The sequence below is a fragment of the Equus asinus genome, chromosome 5 (assembly GCF_041296235.1).
Source record: "Equus asinus isolate D_3611 breed Donkey chromosome 5, EquAss-T2T_v2, whole genome shotgun sequence".
Taxonomy (NCBI): domain Eukaryota; kingdom Metazoa; phylum Chordata; class Mammalia; order Perissodactyla; family Equidae; genus Equus; species Equus asinus.
In genome coordinates, this window is record NC_091794.1 from 110954722 (window position 1) to 110973414 (window position 18693).

General features: G+C 47.3%; 1 pseudogene; it reads left to right on the plus strand.

Annotated features, from left to right (window-relative positions):
- Positions 1–970: 970 nt before the first annotated feature.
- LOC106844267 (DNA-directed RNA polymerase III subunit RPC4 pseudogene) lies at positions 971–8055 on the plus strand (annotated as a pseudogene).
- The last annotated feature ends 10638 nt before the right edge of the window (positions 8056–18693 follow it).

Sequence of the window (18693 nt, forward strand, 5' to 3'; positions counted from 1 at the left end):
ATTATCAAAAGGTTAGGTGGAGATTGAAGCGGGAATTTGCCTGACTTCAAAGACCACTCTTCCTCCCAAACCCTAATCCTGTCAAATACGATAGCCACATCAACGTCTGAATTTACTGCTCAATCTAAACTGGGGAAAGGGCCTTAGATCACCCCTTAACCCGTCCCGCCATCACCATCGTCTAGCTCCAATGTGCCCACAAGCCCCTTCCGCTTCTCCATTTGCACCTACACAAATGTGGGAAAATTGTCCCCATCCCCTACCCTGGAAAACAGCGCTCTCCGCACCCTCTCAGAATCTGGAGCTGCGGGTAGAGTTCGTCCCTGCTGCCCGTGCGTCAGCCAGAACCCCGGGGAGGAGGACTGCGCATCAAGCTGCCGCTGCGTGAGGCTTCTGCCTGCCGCTCACGTGAGCGTCTCCTCTCGGTAATGCTATTACACCCTAATGAGCGACTCAGAAGCACCAACTCTGCAGCCTGCCCAGCTGCCGCGAGGGCCGTTATGGCTTCACTGCAAAGATAAAAAGCACCCAGAAACTTCCTGAAACTGATCTTAAACTATGCTTTACTAAGAGGCAATCTGGCTCTCTGCTACCAACTGATTAAACTGTGAAGGTCGCTTTCACAAGGAGAGCAGAGAACAAGGCTGGGCAACCACTGGGTTCAGCCCCTTCCTCCTTCTGCCCTGGCACTGGCAGGAGATCCTGGCCACAGTCAGGGGTCGGGGCATCAGTAGAGGCAGAGGGTTTTGCCTGAACTGCCCATCCCCAGGGCGATAACAAATACCCCGACTTCTCCAAAGGGGTCAGCTTGTTACCTTCTCTGCTCTCAGAAGTCACAAACCCAAGGGCATCTGAAATGTCAGTGGGTAGGGAACAGCAGCTTGGAGTCTACCTAAGACATCGGTGGGCCAATTTGTTTTGTTTTGGCCGAAGAAAATGCATCAAGTTCAGCGAGTCAAATGCACCTTACATGTGGGGACGCCTCCTCTCTGACTTTAATGATGGCAATGATGATGACAATGATGATGATGCTGATGACAATGATGATGATGACGATGATGACAATGATGATGCTGATGACAATGATGATGATGATGACGACGATGATGACAATGGCAATGACGACAACAATGATGATGACAGTGATGATGGTGATGATAATGACAATTATGATGACAATGACAATGATAGCAATGATGACAATGACCTCAATAATTATCAAGAGGAGCAATGTTTGTTGAAGGCACTTACTTGTACCAGGTACTTACTCAACAGGAATTACTCGTTTCGGCCCTCACACTTTCCGAAGTGGTAAGTGCTAAAGCTTACCCAGGGTAAGTGACCTGCCTGAAGTCATGCAGCCAGGAGGGATGGCTCTGGGATTCAGGCACCAGTCTACTCATTACACTCAATCACTGGAGGCCCCTAAGTCTTTCTCTGTGTTCCCCCATGCCTTGCTCGGATTCTTCCTCCGAGGTTTGCAAGAGTTACAAGGGACCTAGATGAAGAAACAGCTTGGTAAAAAGTATCCTCTTCAAAACACGAAATTCACATTTTGTTTTCCCAAGGTTGGCAGAACTGTCTTTGAATTTTTGATAGTGGTTATGTATCGTGGAAAAACCACACAACACCAACAAAAAGCCCTTCCTTGGTCCAGGCACAGTGGACGATCTGGGAAACAGGCACATGCCTGCCATGTGTCAAGACCACCATGCTGCGTGTAGGGTGAGGACAGAGGGCGACCCAATGTGACCCTAGTACGGCATTAGAAACATTTCCCACAGACAGAGCATGATGCATCGTTAGCATTTTGTTAAATACACTGGCATGATTTTAGAGAAATTAGTTCTATCCTCATGGAAAATTATTTTATTATTATGTGCATATATTAGAAGATTAAATATTCAAATAACAGATACAGCAACAATAACTTGCTATGCTTTCCCACACAATTTTGCTTACGATATGTTGATTAAACTCAAGTTCATTATTCCAGACAATATTGACCTACTTTGCTCCATTTAATATCAGCCAAACAGCACTTTCATATATTCTCATAAGCATCGGAACTGTCCTGTCCTTGATATATGGGGCTCTCGCATGAAACTGCAACTTTCCGGCCAACTGCTGGTGCAGCAAGGAATGGGAGGGCCAACTTGCCAGACTGGAAAGCGCCCTTCCTTAAAGTCACAGCCACAAGGTCAAATCTCCACCCTGGCCATGGCTGTGACTGTGGTATGTCTTGCTCAGTTCTTCTCCCTAATTTTGGGAAGTCAGGAGGAGACTGGCTGGAGGAGGTCGGTCGAAACATTCGTGGAGGTGGAAGGATTCTAATTCGTCCCTTCCCACCAGTCCCCATCACGTGGCAGTGTTTCAGAGATCAGACAAACGCCAGCCAGCAGGGCTGCTGAAGTGGCCGTCTGCCAAATTGGATGGAGAGCCCGACCCTCCAGCCGAACTGCGTCCTTGAACATGACGTCGCTTACCGCTTAGCCTCTCGGCAGTTCCCACCCCCCAGAACACCATCCCCCTCCCTCCCTCCCCGGTCTCCTTCTAGCTAAATTGGACCCCCGCTCCAGGCCTCTGCTGGATGCCCCCGCCTGGAGACCGTCTCTCCAAGGCTGAGTTAGCAGCTCCCCCTTCGTGCTTCCATCAACCCCTCATGGCACTCACCCCATTAAATTGCCATTGCCTGTCCTTTTGTCCCAACAAGACCCTGAGCTCTGAGCTCGGGGACCTTACCTGGTTTATTGCTATATTCCCATATCGGCAGAGTGTCTGGCCAACTGTTGATGCCAATAAATATTTTTGAATGAAATGGATTCAGGACACAAAACCTGGAACTTACAACCTGAAAGAACTTTTAGTTGATCCAATTCCCCATACCTTTGATCAGCAAACATCTAACCCCCTGAGAACAATCTACCCTGCTCTGTGAGTTTTGACGAGATTTGATGAAACTGTGCAGTATGCTCCCTACAAGGAAGGGGAAATATCTCTCGGAGAGGCTCAGAAGTTGTTTTGGTATTCATTAAAAAGGCCAAATATTTCCATCACACTGTCCTCTCCCATCTAAATGAAGAACAACTCCTAACCCATCATCAAGCTACCTGTCTGTTCATCCATCCATGTATTCAATAAACGTGTATTAAGGATCAGCTGTGTGCTAAGAAATCCATGCCAGATGTTGGAAAATAAAGATTGTTAGAGACACACTTTAAGAACTCCCAGGCCAATAAGAGAACTCGTGATTAAGCAAGCTAGATTTAAGCAGGATTAACATGCTGGGATGGAAAGTTGACCAGACAGAGGACACGATGCATGAATGCAGAGAATGGGCTTTGCTGGGACCCTTCATCCAGGTGATTCCACTGGCCCAGTCACAGGACACTTGCTCATGCAGGCTTGGAACCTCAAGGCTCTCTGAGAACCCACCACTGACCTGGTATTCCTAGGCACCCACCCTCAGCAGCAATGGGTGGTGACCTTGGGGTTGGGGCTCTGCTCCTGTGGGCCCTGTTTATTCCCCAGTAAAATGAGGGGCTTGGACATGCTGATATCCAAGGGCCCTGCGAGCTCTAACCTGCTGGTGGTGTTAAGATGCTTCAAAGGGCAATTGGCTTGGCCACAGATCAGAGTCTTATTTTGTTTTTTCTGAACCGCTTAAAATGTCATCACCAATACAATTACATTACTCCTCACAGACCCCCTTAGAAGCAACGGAGTGGCTGGCAATTTAAAGAGGGGCCACCTAGCTGGGTCTTTGCCAAGGTCTAGTCATGACCCAGGCTCCTCCTTAGTTCTGCAGGACACGTGGCCTTTGCCCCTAAAGGTGCTGGTTTTCGCCAGAAGCTCACAAATTGACAACTTGATTCTTTCAGGTCAAAATAAACAGAGAAAATATGGAGCCCCAACTACTTAGAAGACCAAAGGCAGAGAAAGCAGAGTGAGATCTCCCAGCACGTGCTTCCACTCTGCTGTGGGATTTTCTGGTCTTAGGTATGTCTTCACAAGAGCTCCAGATAATTTTTAAGAGAAAAAAAGAAGAGGTCGATATTTGTTATGATTTTCCTGAGGTCTCAGGAGATACATACACAAGCTGAATGAAACGCCACACTTCCCTCTTCTCTTTCCCCTGGCCCCAGGCGTCAAAGTTTGCTTTCGGTTGGCTGGTACCTAAATAGCCCTTTGGATTTCTTAACAGAAATGACAGCCCAAATGGGACACACATTGTCTGGTTGCATGAGCGCCTCCACTAGTGGTTCTCAAAGTTCTTGGTCTCTGGAACCCTTTAAGTTCTTAAAAAATATTGAGGACTCCCCAAGAGTTTTTGCCAGCCCTGGGGTTCCAGTGGTTAGGGTTCACACTCTCACTGCCATGGCCTGGGCCCGTCTCCCCATTGGGGAACCACACCACCCATCTGTCACTTGTCACACTGTGGTGGCTGCGTGTTGCTGTGATGCTGAAAGCTCTGCCATCGGGATTTCCAATACCAGCAGGGTCGCCCTGGGTGAACGGGTTTCAGTGGAACTTCCAGACTAGGACAGACCAGGAAGAAGAACCTGGCCACCCACTTCTGAAGAAACTGATCATGAAAACCCTGTGAATAGCAGCAGAGCAGTGTCTGATACAGCCCTGGAAAGTGAGAGGATGGCGCAGAGAGACCGGGTAGGGCTCCGCTCTGCTGTCCGCAGGGCCTCTAGGAGTCAGAATCCACAGCACTAACAACATCGACAAAAAGAGCTTTTATTTATATTTATTCAGGTTTATCTTATTAGAAATTACAACAGAAAAAATTAAAATATTTATTATTTCATAAAAATAATAAGCCTACTACATATTAATGTAAATATTTTTATAAAAAGAAATATACTTTATAAAACAAAAAAATAGAGAGAAAAGCAGTGTTATTTCACAACTTCTGTAAATCTATTTAGTCTGCGGCTTCATAGAAGACAGCTGAGCTCTCAGATCTGCTTCTCTGTTCAATGAATTCTGATACCATATCGTGTAACTTCTGGAAAACTCCGCTGTACACCTGTGAGAAGATGAGAGTGAAGAGGGAAAAGAGCATCATAGTATCCTGGTGAAAATAGTTTGGACTCCACAAGGTCTGGGGAGTTCCCAGGAGACCTTGGACCATTTTTGGAGATCGTGGCTCCGCACTGTTTTCCAGTATAAACACTGAAGCTTTGAAAAGGCTCAAGGCTCTAAAACCCTGAGTTTAAGTCTATGCCCTATAACTAACTAGCTGTGTGACTTGGGAAAAAGTCATCAAACTCTCTGACCACATCAATCTCTCCATCTCTAAGGTGGGACTAATAATGCCAATCTTAGGTTGTTACGAAGATTTGACAGAACACAGTTGTAACACAGCCCTTGGTTCATAACTGGCCTCCATGAACTCTCCTCTGCCAGGATGCTTCCTCCCACACACAGGGATCTCCATCCCCACCCCTGCCCCCTCTGCCGCAAGGAGATGAGTGACCTGCCTGACTGGTAAATTTGGGGAGAAGAAACCTAGAATGCTCCTGGAAGAGCGCATGTTCTCCTCTGCTCCCCTAGGGTCCAGCAAGAGGAGTCCTGAGCTGGGCGGGCACATCTAGCCAACACTGTCAGCTTGGGAGGTCAACAGTGCTGGAGCTGCATCATCCATCTGACCTCCATGAGCAAGAGGGTTCAGACGTTGCTCTATCGGCTACTTTTTCTTTGTTTCATTAATTTATTCAGATTGTGAGTGGGAGGGATAAATGGAGTTATAATGGGGCATCTGCAGATCCCAACAGCTACCATCATCGCCATCATCATCCTCATGCAAGCCACTAGAGCCATTTAATTCTGTAAAAATAGTTCTCATGGCCACTGAGAAGCGAGTGTACAACACAACACCCCCGATGTCTACGTAACAGGCATTTAAGTCTGTTTCAAATTGTACAAATATAAACTCCTTTAAAACGCTTCCACAGTCTAGTCCTCATCAATTGGATTTAGGATTAAGGGATTAAGAATAAACTGACAGTTCCGCCCCGCGGCAAGGTGGCGGTGCCCGGGCCCTGCCACGCAGACTTTCGCCTGGCGCCAGGGCCGAGGGCAGGCTGTGGGCCGCGTGAGAGGTGAAGTCTGGGCACGCGTGGTGCGGGCCGCAGCCCAGGTGCGCTGGACAACATGTCAGAAGGACATAACCACCATCTGTCCATCCTCACTCCACGGGCGAGCCCAGCACTCCGGGAGGGCCCCGACCTCTCCTCTCGGGGCCCCGGGGGCTCATCGGAGGCGGCCGGCGCCTCCCCTCATGCCGGGCCACCTTCCCTCCATTCGCTCCAGGGACCTCACCCTCGGGGGAGTCAAGAAGAAAACCTTCACCCCAAACATCATCAGTCGGAAGATCAAGGAAGAGCCCGAGGAAGAAGTAACCATCAAGAAGGAGAAGCCTGAAAGGGATAGAGACCGACAGCGAGAGGGGCATGGGCGGGGCTGGGGTCGCCCAGAAGTGATCCAGTCCCACTCCGTCTTTGAGCAGGGCCCCGCTGAAATGATGAAGAAAAAGGGGAACCGAGATAAGACAGTGGATGTCTCGGACATTGGGCCCTCTCACATCATCAACAGCAAAAAAGAGAAGAGGGAGACAGATGAAGAAACAAAACAGATCTTGCGCATGCTGGAGAAGGATGATTTCATCGATGACCCTGGGCTGAGGAATGACACTCGAAACATGCCTGTGCAGCTGCCGCTGGCTCACTCAGGATGGCTTTTTAATAAAGAGAATGAAGAACCGGATGTTAAACCTTTGTTGGCTGGCCCCAAGAAAGAGGACGTGGAGGTGGATGTGCCTGTTTTGAAGGTGAAAGAGGAGCCATGAGCCGAGGAGGAGGAGGCCAAGGTGAAGGCTCCTCCCAGAGCAGCCGGAAAGACCCCGGGCCTCCCGAAGGACGTCTCTGTGGCAGAGCTGCTCAGGGAGCTGAGCCTTGCCCAGGAGGAAGAGCTGCTGTTCCTCCAGCTGCCGGACACGCTCCCTGGCCAGCCACCTACTCAGGACATCAAGCCTATCAAGACAGAGGTGCAGAGTGAGGATGGACAGACGGTGGTTATAAAGCAGGAGAAAGACCGGGAAGCCAGGCTGGCGGAGAATGCTTGTACCCTGGCTGACCTGTCAGAGGGCCAGGTTGGCAAGTTGCTCATCCGCAGGTCGGGGAAGGTGCAGCTCCTCCTGGGCAAGGTGACTCTGGATGTGACCGTGGGGACCGCCTGCTCTTTCCTGCAGGAGCTGGTGTCTGTGGGCCTTGGAGACAGTAGGACAGGTGAAATGACAGTCCTGGGACATATAAATCACAAACTTGTGTGTTCCCCCGATTTTGAATCCCTCTTGGATCACAAACACCGGTAAAATGAGCAGATGGAGGATGATGGTGACTGTGCCCACGGCCGCTGCCTTCTCCAGACGTTGTGTTCTCAAATCTGCGCGACCCAGAAGGGGCCCGTTTAGCCCACCCACTCGAGCCTTTGGCAGCCGTTGTCCCAGTTTTCCCCACCGGGCCCACGAGGCTCCCTCCCACAACAGCGGTGAATGGCACAGTGACCTTCTCACAGCATGGATACTGCACATCCCTGGCTGCTGGGGGACTTGTCCCTTCTATTTATTTTTATATTTACGTCTTCTCTCTTCAACTGACTGCCTCCTCCCCAAGTAGAGAGAGGAGGGTCTGTGGAAAAGTACAGCCTCCTTTTCTTGGTGACTGTTTTGGTTCTCAGGATAGGAGGTGTGTGGACTGTCGCTGCTGCTTTTGCTCCCGTCTTCCTCCTGAGATGCAGTGTCGGAGAGAGAGCAGAGAATTTTTGAGTCCAGCTCCATCAGTTACTAGTTGTATGACCTTGGACAAACTACCTAACCTTTCTGAGCCTCGTATTCCTCATCTGACAAAAATGAGGATAATACCCACCTCACAGGGTTGGTGTGAGGATTAAGTGGAATATCGTAGATGAAAACTCCTTGCACAAGGCCAGACATGCACAGTAGGCTCTCAATAAATGTTAGTTTCCCTTCCAAAACAAAAAGGAATAAACTGATATTTGCGATTTCAATAACGAATTACAAGATGAAAAAATAAATGTCGGCTAATTATATTACCAGGTAACATCAACAACCATTCTAGAATGAAACGAATTATTTTCTGAGTATGAGAAATTTGAGCACAGTGGCTTAATTATCAACACTTCTCTTATTCTTGTTGTGTGGTCATTGTTTTCTCAAAAGCCTTATGGGTGCTCCTCCAAGAACGCAGCTGAAAGGGTCGTTATTGCTGTGGGTGGCGCAGCCCCCTGCCTGGAGCACGGCCAACCCTACGGATTTCCAGAAAGCTTGGTTCCGGATTAAAATCCCAGGACTGCCATCCACATGCTGACTGCCAGTTTTCTGAGCCTCATTTCTAGAGTATGGCCCTGTGCCTTCTCCTGTCTCTAAGAACACTTTACATTGGTTTATACTCTTGGATAAAGTTCCAAACTCATCTCTAATTCAGTTGTGGAGGCATTAGAACTTCTTAATCTTGGCAATTGGCTCCCAAGGCCGCAGTTCTGTGGAACCTTTTTCTCCCTGGCCCTCAGGGCTGGTTAGTCATTGCCACATTAACTCATGCAGTCCATTAGGGTGCCAGCTGGGTCCCTGAGGCAGGGGACAGCTAACAGCACCCTCATTAGTAACTATCACCAGAACCTTTGCTGGGGCTTAAGTAATTAGATCCTCTTAATGAAATGGAGCCAATTAACTTCCAGTTTATGAATAAGAAATAATTTCACCGTGTGGTCAGACTCTGCTTGAGGAGGACGCTCACACTGCCTGCATCCAGGAGCAGGGAAACGTTGCCCTGGTTTACCCGCATGGGCTCTTCCTGGAAACCCTTCCTAAGCCCTCTTCAACAGCACTAAATGCAAACCAGTCTGCGGATATCTAACAACCTCAGCCCACAAAAAGCATCCATTGTTCACATATCACTCCAGAAAACCTTTCTGGTGCAGGACCCCTCTGCAAGTGCCCGTTGCAGGAGAAGAGCCGTCGGACATGTCCACTTAGGATGACAAAGGGAGCCTGTGGTTACATCCTGCATGGACAAGCTGGCCCACAGATTCCTGAAGCTCTGAGGGGCAGGAAGGCCACCCCAGCATCAACCGTGTTTTACCTCCATGGCACTAATACTCCCGGCTGCCGCCTTTCCTTCACTGCGGTACCAGCCCTGCCCTGAGAGCCGCCTGCTGAAGGTGGTCCCCGAGAGTCTTGCTCTCACCCGGTCAGTGCGCTCCCGCAGTCAAGTGCATCCGCCCTGGTAGGGGCTTTGGTGGGTTCTCAGATGATCCCTGGTGATATCAAATCCGATCACGCTCCAGGGTAACTCCCTGATGGCGGAATCCCATGGCCGTAAAGTGGGCTCCGGAGATTTGGGCCCTGAGTCCCCAGGCTCGCTCACACCCCTCCAGTCCTGGCTTGTAGAGTTGGTTGCAGGAGCAAGAGGAAATGCAGCAGCTGGGCCATCTCCCTAGAAATGCCCACTCTCCCCTCAGCCTCTCTCCAGAACAATGAGGCAGCTGGCCAGGTGCCCTCCACCAAGGGGTCTTCAAATTCGGCTCTTAGCCTAGTGCTGCTTTTTGCTCACATGACAGGCCTGGGTCAGGGGTCATTCTAGGTGAGGGGAGTACAGAGATGAAAGCCACAGTCCTTCTCAAGAAAATAGTAGGGAGGTCAACACAGGTGCTCAAATAGCCCTGATATAAGGTAGCCAAAGGATATGTGTAACAAGATGGGAAGAGCTGATAGGTTCAAAGAAGGAGAAGACTATGGAGGGGCTAGAGATTCAGGGAAGGCTTCACAGAGGAGGTGCCATTTGAAAAGTGTGTTGAATGACTTCAGGTAGGATAGCAATGTTACAAAAAGCTGGGGCATAAGAGAGCAAAGACACTAGTTTGCAGTAATCTGGGGGTGGGGGCTGTAAGAATGGAAGGAATCGAATGTCAGAGAGAACCAGGGCATAAAATTGGCATCCTTTGTGATTGATTGCACACGCAGGATGAGTGAGAGGAAGGAGACATGGGTGACAACCAGGTTCTGGTTTGGACATCTGGGTAAATGGTGGCAGTATATTTATTAAGTTGCTCAGTTGAGTTTGAGCATGTTAGTTTGGGGGTGGGGCACGCAAGTGTAGATGTCTAGTAAAGAGTTTTAGGACTGCCTGGAGCTCAGGAGAATGGTTAGACTGGAGATACAGAGTTGGGAGTCACAGGCATAGAACTGATATGAAATGAAATGATAAACGTCAGAGGTGAAGGACATCGATCACCTACATAGGGTTTGGAGTAAAAAGAGTAGAGGAACCAGGCACACAAACAGTGAAGACGTGGGCTGAAAAACAGATGCATTCTAAGAAGAGTGATGAGGGACGGCCAGAGAGAGGGCAGACGTTAGTGTGGGGGTTGATTAACATCTGTCTTCATTGCCAGACCTTCCCCCCAAGTGGCCAAGGAACATACCTGCCTTTGCTTGGCTCTCCATGCCCAGTGCCTATCACAGTGCGTGGCTCACAGTAGTTACTGAACAGCTGTTTAAAATTGAACAGCAGGAGGGAAGGAAGTGTGGGGGTTGTGATGCTGCACGGCCCTTGCAAAATGTGAACCAACCAGAAAACAAGGGGCTTGGATCAAGTCAGGTCTTCACGAGCTCATTGCAGAACTTCACCTATGTCTGGCATTTCTCATCTCATTGAATCGTCAAAGGGACCATGTGTATGTTGTTGACGCTGACAGATGAACTCTGCTTCGAGGAAAGGAAAAACTACCGAGATCTTAATTCTCCTCCCCGCTCATGGGCCATGACTCTGTGCTGTGAACCACCATGAGAGGTAAGGGGAAAATCAATGAGTTCAGCCATACAGAGCAGAGCTGTCACCCCCCAGAGTTCTTCTCAGCCTGTGGTAACATCTAATATTCCAATTGCCCACATTTTCATCTCTTTATTCTCAGATGACATTTCCTATTAAAAATACAAATTCCTACAAGAAATTTTCACCTTTCTTTTAACCTCTCATCTATCACTTACACCCTAATGTGCATATAGAGCCTAAGGAAAAAAAATTAAGATCAGAGAGACACATAGCAGGGCACTGGGTTTCTTATGGAAAGAAGAAAGGGGCACGAGGTAAGGAAAAAAAATGACACCAAAACTAGAGCGTGGAGGCACAAATCTCCAGCTCACAGATCTTGCCTGAGGATTTTGTTTGGAAAATCTACTTAAAGAATTTGCAGAAATTAGATACATAGAGTTTTGGTTGTTTGGTGTCTTACCATCAAGTCTGGATTTAGAGGTTATCCTGCCAAACGCCACGGAAAAACCTGTCTGGTGTAATTTAGGACCTGGTTTGGATTTTTCTGAGCTCTAAACAATAATTGAATCCCCAGATACTTAGCAGAATCTGACCACACATGGCGAAATTATTTCTTGGTCATAAACTGAAAAGTTAATTGGCTTCATTTCTTTAAATAGGTTCAATTATTTAAGCAACAATGAATCTTCTGGAGGTATTTACAAGTCAGGGCTGACTACAGGAGATGAAGGTTTAAAGCAGGCTGCCCGGAGGCCTTTGTAACCTGCCACCAAGGAGCTTGCAGATTGGGAAGGCGTTCATTCGTGCTTATAAAATATAAAAACTGCCCTCCATGGCATGATTAGATTTGATGCAACCGGCTTATTAAATATTAACGCAGCCAAGAAAGGATGCCCATACCTATGATGGAGTTGCGCATTGTTGAGAACAGTAGGGAGTTTTTGAGAGGGAGTTTATGTCTGGAACCTATTGTCTCATCAGGCAGCTAAACCACAAGCCTCGGTCATCTTTGCCACCACTTGCTCCTCAATGACATTCTTTTCCTTCAACATGGCTCATTGTTGGGACCTAAATGAAAAGGTTAATTCTTAAACTCATGGAGCAAATACAAAGTCATGGCTGAGTTCATCTCAAAGCATAAGGCTTCCTTCTACACAATATAAAGGTTGGCTGAAATATTTCCTCCTACTGTGTCCTTTCTCCCCTCTAGCTTTGGCCCTGACTCTGAATGTTAATCAGTCCCAGAATAAAGTGTCTGCAATTAGCTGAGAATCTGACCTAACCTCCAACCCTCTTCCCATCACCTTAATAAGCGTTGCTTCAAATTGCCCTGATCCCTTAGTATGGGCATGTTATGCCCTTGCACGTTTCCTCTAGTATGTGTGAATTACCTTCTCAAAGAACATGCTTAGAAGCAGAGTTGGATCATTAACCTTAACCCAGAATTTCACTAAAGCAAAGATGTTTGAAATTGCGGGGTTAGGTGGGTTAATTAGGAGCCAATATCTATCTTTTTCTTCAAGCAAATAGACAGGAGATGAGATCAACGAGCTAATGGGGATGAACTTCACAGTACATTGCCATATGGGGGATGTGTATGTCCATCTTGCAGCTTGGATTTTTCTCTAACGAAACCAGAAGAAGGACACATATCCCACCATCAGGCCCCTGCAGAGGCTCACTCTGAGGGTACCGGAGAAGATTATGCAATCAACTTGCTACCTGTTCCCAGAGAGGAACTTCTGGGCAGCAGTGGAGCTGTCCAAAGGCCCCAGTGCTGAAAGCACTAAGGCGAAATGACAATAAGTACATCTTGAAATACCAATATACGCTATGTATTTTCTTCTCCAGGGTCCAGACTGGACCATAATGAAGAACAGACAGTTTGAGACAATATATTGAATGCCTTTCTGAGAAAAAGGACTAAAAGTTCGCTTTAACTTTTTTACCTTTAATACTGTAAATCATTGTTTGGCCACCAGCTCTACCTTCCAGTATATAGTGTGTCAAGGATATGGGCATACGGCAAAAACATCATGAGATAGCTTATAGAATTATGCATTTCCTAGTGTTTTAAAATAAACTAAGGGAGTAGGAAAACCATTGATAGCTAAGTTTCCTAACAAAGCTCCTCTCCCTTGCCTGAGTGTGACACACCATTACCAGAGTTGTGTGTGGAAAGCTCTGTCTTCCTTCAGCTTCATCTCCCATCATGGAGTGTCTCTCCCAAACAATTTTGGGATGACATTGTCATTTCACCATCTATGCAGCGTGACTATTCACTCCTCGACTTTTCAAAAAATCATTTGAAGTTAAAAGCACAAAATCTAGTGTAAATATGAAATTAATTAAATCTATCTATGCTTAAGTCTTTTCAGAATTAACTTATTAAATGTTTGCCGTAAAATTATTAACTTGTAAGTGAAGATAATGAGTCAGTTTAAGGTTATTTAATTACTGGCAGAATCACAGTATTTACACTATAGTCTTTTCTGCAGCTCTAGTCTCATGTGTGGTACATCGCTGGAGGGTTTTCAGTCTAGCCCCTTCTGATATTTCATTTGGATAATTGTTTTCACCTGAAAGGATGAAATTTATTGCACAATGGAATCATTTAGCTCTTGATTGGATGGGCATCTTTGGAACCTGTCTGTATTGATAGAGAAGTCACCAGGGAGGGCTAATTGATTATCAGCCCTGTGTGCTGTGAAGTTCAGATGGATCAGACTGAGTCTTGAACACTTAGCCCCTGGCTCCCTTTCTGTGAAGGGTAACTTGGGATGGGGCTCAATTAGCACCAACTCCCAGTTCTTCATGGAACCAATAAGAGCCCCGTTAGGAGCTGGACCTCCACAGGAGAGAGTCCTATTGCCCTTTGAGTCCTTGCTAAAGAGTACAATATAGTCCAGTTGGGTAGCCTTTGCTGTATTTTTAGTGAACCGTTCAGCCTTGGTGTGGGCTGCGATAGCTGCCCATCCTGTGGGTCACTGCTGAGCAGTGAATACTCTCCCAACTTTTCCCCAAACAAGTTCCATTTTTCTGCAACAGATCAGCCAGGGTTTAGAGCAGTTTGCCTGGAGCAAAAGCCTTCATGTTGTGATCTATCAAAGAGACTATATGCATCAAACATGGCAGCCCCCGTCCACTAGGCTCTTTGATAATGCTTATTCTCCAGCCAGATTGTCAATAACTGACCTTTATCTAATGATAGAGCAAGTCATAAGACTGCCGGGATCGGCAGAGACGACACTGGGGAGCGGCAAAGGTTCTAAGGAGATGCTCTAGCAAGGAGCTGGCTCTGCTCTCTTCTTGCATGGAGCAGCTGATAGGGGGCAGAGCTGGACTGGTCTAAAGAGAGCTAAATGTCACAGATTTAAATAAGTGTTGATTTCATGATGACCATCCTTGAGCCACTGTGGTAAATCCAGCCAGGACTAGTCCCTAGCCATGGTGGTGGTAGTGGTTGTGGTCGTGATGTGTGTGTGTGTAAGGAAGCATAGGATACAGTTCTCAAGTCCCTGGACCTTACTACTTGGGGAAACAAAACTCATATACATAATCAACTAGAGAAGAATATAAGAATATAAATAAGTAAGTGCACAACTAAGTTGTTCACCCTCATCATTTGATGCCCTCCTTTTGCAGTAACATGGAAAGGGCTCCGGGGGCCCTGGGGGAGGGAATATGTCCCGTTAGAGAAAAGAGGAGGAGGAATCCTGGATTACTGGGGGGAATAATCTGCTGGGAGTTAGAGTCTAAGATTCCAGTTCTAGCAAATCATGTAAGGGGTAGAGATGCTCTTCACCAGGCACGGTCATTCTCAGATGGCTGGGCTGTGTGGTTTGTGCAGATTTACCCTTTGGTGGGACCAAATGCCCTTCAGTTCTATCCAGATGCTGTCATCGCGTGAAGGAATACTGAGAACTCAACTCTCCCAATTCTAACCTTTCAAGTCTTCGAAGATCTTTGTAGTCCTGCCCCTTCTCTGGGGGCACGTTAGAGCTGTGCAATGGCTGTTCTCTGCCAAGGCAGGCTTCTCACCTACCAGTGGAACAGCTTATGCAGCCTTGGAGCAAAGCCCTTGAGATTTGGAGTCATGCAGATGATTCCCTAGCTCTCAGGGCAGTGAGGTGACTGGTGGCCCCTCAGTCCCTGTGAGGTCAAGTATAGGGAAACACAGATGTAGACCATGCCAGAACCTGAAGAATGCCTGGACAGCAATGTACTCACAAAGCTGGACAAAGTTCCTTTTTTTTTCTCCTGTCTTGGCTACAGCCAACTTTGGGTCTCACAAAGAAACTTCTGGTTCTCCTGCGTCTCCTCCACCATGGCCGAGGGATGGGGCCCGAGCAGCCACCAGCCCATTCACCTACGCAGGTCTCTGCCTGATGGAAGGATCTACCTGTGGCTCCACCTCTCTCTCCATGTCCTCCAGGCTCCCGGGGATGCTCCAAGCTCTCCAGGACAAGGAGCAGGAGAGGCACAGCTGTAAAATAGGAAGACTATAAATTTTTTTAAAAATGGAGAACTACATTTCCATGCGCCTGTGAGGCGAGCTGTAGAGTTCCCATATCTAACATAAAATGATGAGATTTGAAATGCAGCTAATTTTTCCCAAGAAGGTCTATAGCTCTTCATGCTCGGAGACAAGGAAGCCAATTTCATGCTTCAGGGAATTGGTGGATGGTCTGTGGGGTCAGGAAGGGACTCCTTCTCATGGGTGGGCACAGCAGCTCTGCAGGGGAGGAACACGAGAAGCTGCAGACTTAGATGCTCCAGAGACCTGCAGAGTGGCCAGAAACAGCCACTGCGATCATGGGGACAACGGGGAAATGCAGTGATTAAAACAAAATCCAGAGCAGGATGGGGGAGGGGAAATTGGTGGTTTTAATACATCACCTTCCTCTCATTTTTAATAACAGTGTTGCCTTTGCAATATTAGCTCCTTAGTTCTCACCCCATTCCATTCGCCTTTGTTTTCACACGCTTGTGCTGTAATTTTCAATTTAATTAGTTGCAGTTCTGTGAGATGGCAACAGGTCCTGGTTTATCTTCGCAGCTAATACTGCTAATTGTTTATCCAGCCTTCAGTAATATCTCATTAACTTTATAGGCTATCGTTTCCACATCATCTACAGAATTAATTTTCTGCAAATCCAAAGACGTTGGTGCTTGTGAACATTTTCTTTCAGAAACACAAAAAAAACAACAAAAGAAAAAAAGCACCTGGCAAAGTGAAGAAGCCCGTTGTCATTTTCTGCTGCCATGTCCCTCAAGGAAATAATGTCTGAAAATGGTCTTTCCTTTAATTTTTTTAAAAAAGAACCCACCTAAGCAATTCATCATTTTTATAACAGCCATTATCCATAAGGCATTTATGGATACACAGAGAAAAGATGAGATGTGCATGCAAAATATTTGGAGGCAACACGACACGGGCCCTTCAATTACTTGCTTTAATATAATGGAGTTGTTATCTAGATGATTTTTATGGCATCCGTCTTGATTTCTCAGAACACTTAATAACCACTCCCGCCCCCCGTCTCCTCCTCTAGAGGATGGGAAATTTAGAAGACAAGAGTGCATGATTTAACTATAATCCTCCATAATCCATAACCCCATCTAATGTTTGACACCAGTTCTGCCCATTCTCACTCCCTCCTCTGTCACCTTTGACCCAAGGTGCAAAATACTTGCCCTTCACGGGTCTCCTCTACGGCTCCCCAGCAGGCCTCTTTGTAGCCAATCTGGTCCCTGGTGTTCAAGACAAAACAGATACATTGTATCACCTCTTTCAAGGCAAAAGAGATACTTTGTATCACCTCCCCACTCCCCATCCCACCCTTGGACCACATGGATCCACTGTCCCCTTTTTCTGAACTGCAGACAGCAAGAAATGACCTCCGCTCTTTGCCACAAGCACAAGAGAGCTTTGCTAATAGAATGTCCCTACAGACTGAGCCTGCATAGTGACAGCGCTTTTGGCTTCCTCCCCTGGCCTCTGGGCACGCAGTGGCTCGTGGTTCTGCGTGTATCGGTATCTTCTGTTTAGCAGACTGTGTGGACCTTCTCCACAGCCTGGATCCCCTCCAGGAACGTGCTTTTCAATGGCCACGTTGTCATTCCTGCAAAACTGGGAGCTGCTACTCATCCACAGACTGAACTGGGCAGGAAGTAATCATCAGCCGGCACAAAGGTGGGAAAACTTGATTCACTGGGCTGAAGGCAGCAGGAGGGTCTGACTCCAGCGGCTTAACAATGCCATGGCAGAGACAAGGGCAGCAATGCAAGAGAAGTCCAAGAATCGGTACATGGTGCTCTTGCTTTGATTGAGTGGGAAAATCCATGTAGCAAGGACTTGAGAGATAAGATCACATGTCAGTTGGACAGAAGAGAGGATTCCAAGATAGAAAATGGGCCCAGACTTCTCTTTTTTTTCCATCTTCTCCCCACAGCTCCCCAGTACATAGTTGTATATTCTAGTTATAGGTCCTTCTAGTTCTGCTACGTGGGACGCCGCCTCAGTGTGGCCTGATGAGCAGCATGAGGTTTGCACCCAGGATCCAAACTGGTGAAACCCTGGGCCGCCGAAGCAGAGCATGCGAACTCAACCACTGGGCCACGGGGCCAGCCCCTCAGACTTCTCTTGATTGGCCATTAACATCCAACTTGGATAAAAGGCCAGTGTCAATGCCCAAAGAGCATTCAGGAAGGACCCAGATAACTGAGACGCATCCAGTAAGTTCTGCTTCAGCCACACGTGTTCCTGTTTTCCCATCCAGGAACCTTCTCCCCAAATCCTCCCCACCATCAGCACTCTATGCCTAATCATTTGTCCTGCATTTTGCTGAGTTGCAAACCCCTTTGGGAATATAAGGAAACACATGAACGAGAAGCACGTCTATTCCCAAACATCTCCAAATTACTTAGGCTTCAGAGAATTTGTGGGACCAAAAAGAACCACAGCATCTCTGTTCCATATGTGAGAAGTCCAAAATGGTGAGGAAATCAACAAAAGTCATCTAGATGCTTTGGAGAGAAGGATAAGGCAAGACATTCATGGCATAGCATTTGGTGCCCCATGGTGCTAGGAAAATAGCTTAAGAAACAAGCATTTGGTCCTTCACTTTTATTGTCTTTGGAAACGGCAAATACAGTTCTATTCTACGAATATTTTCAACCTTTGACTGTGGTCTAACGAAAGCTACATACTGGGTGTTTTCAGATAAAAGTGGCAGAAACCCAACTCAAAACAGTTCAGACTAAAATGAGACTTATTGTTTTCTGTAGTTGAGAAGCCCAAGGGTGGAGCTAGCCTCCAGAATCCCCACACTGTGGGCAGTGTACAGATTTTCTAATATGCTTATTTACCCTCTCTTTCCTCTCTCCTCTCCTCTCTCCCCCAACCCCCACATCTCTCTGCCTCTTCGTTTCATCTCTCTCATTCTCTCTTACTTTCTCTCTTTCTGTAGAAGGGTTTTGCTCTATGGGAGGAGGAGATAATTCAGGAGAAGGTAGAAGAAACAGGACAAGTTAGCCATGGGTTTCTATCCTGTCAGTTCTCCGCCCAAGATGAAGAGGCTGTGTGTCTTTTTCTTCTTGGACCATGAACTGAAGGGATATGAGCCTAGTTTTAACGGGGTTGCTCTGGCATCTGTTTTGATAAAAAACTGAAGGGGACAAGGTCGAACCAGGGATGCCAGGAAACATTCAGGCCAGAGATAATGGCACCCTGGCCCTGGCCGGTGAGCCGTGGAGGTGGTGAGGGTGGCCAAAGCCTGCATGTGTTTTCAAGGCACAGACAACAGGATGTCCTTACAGGACAGAT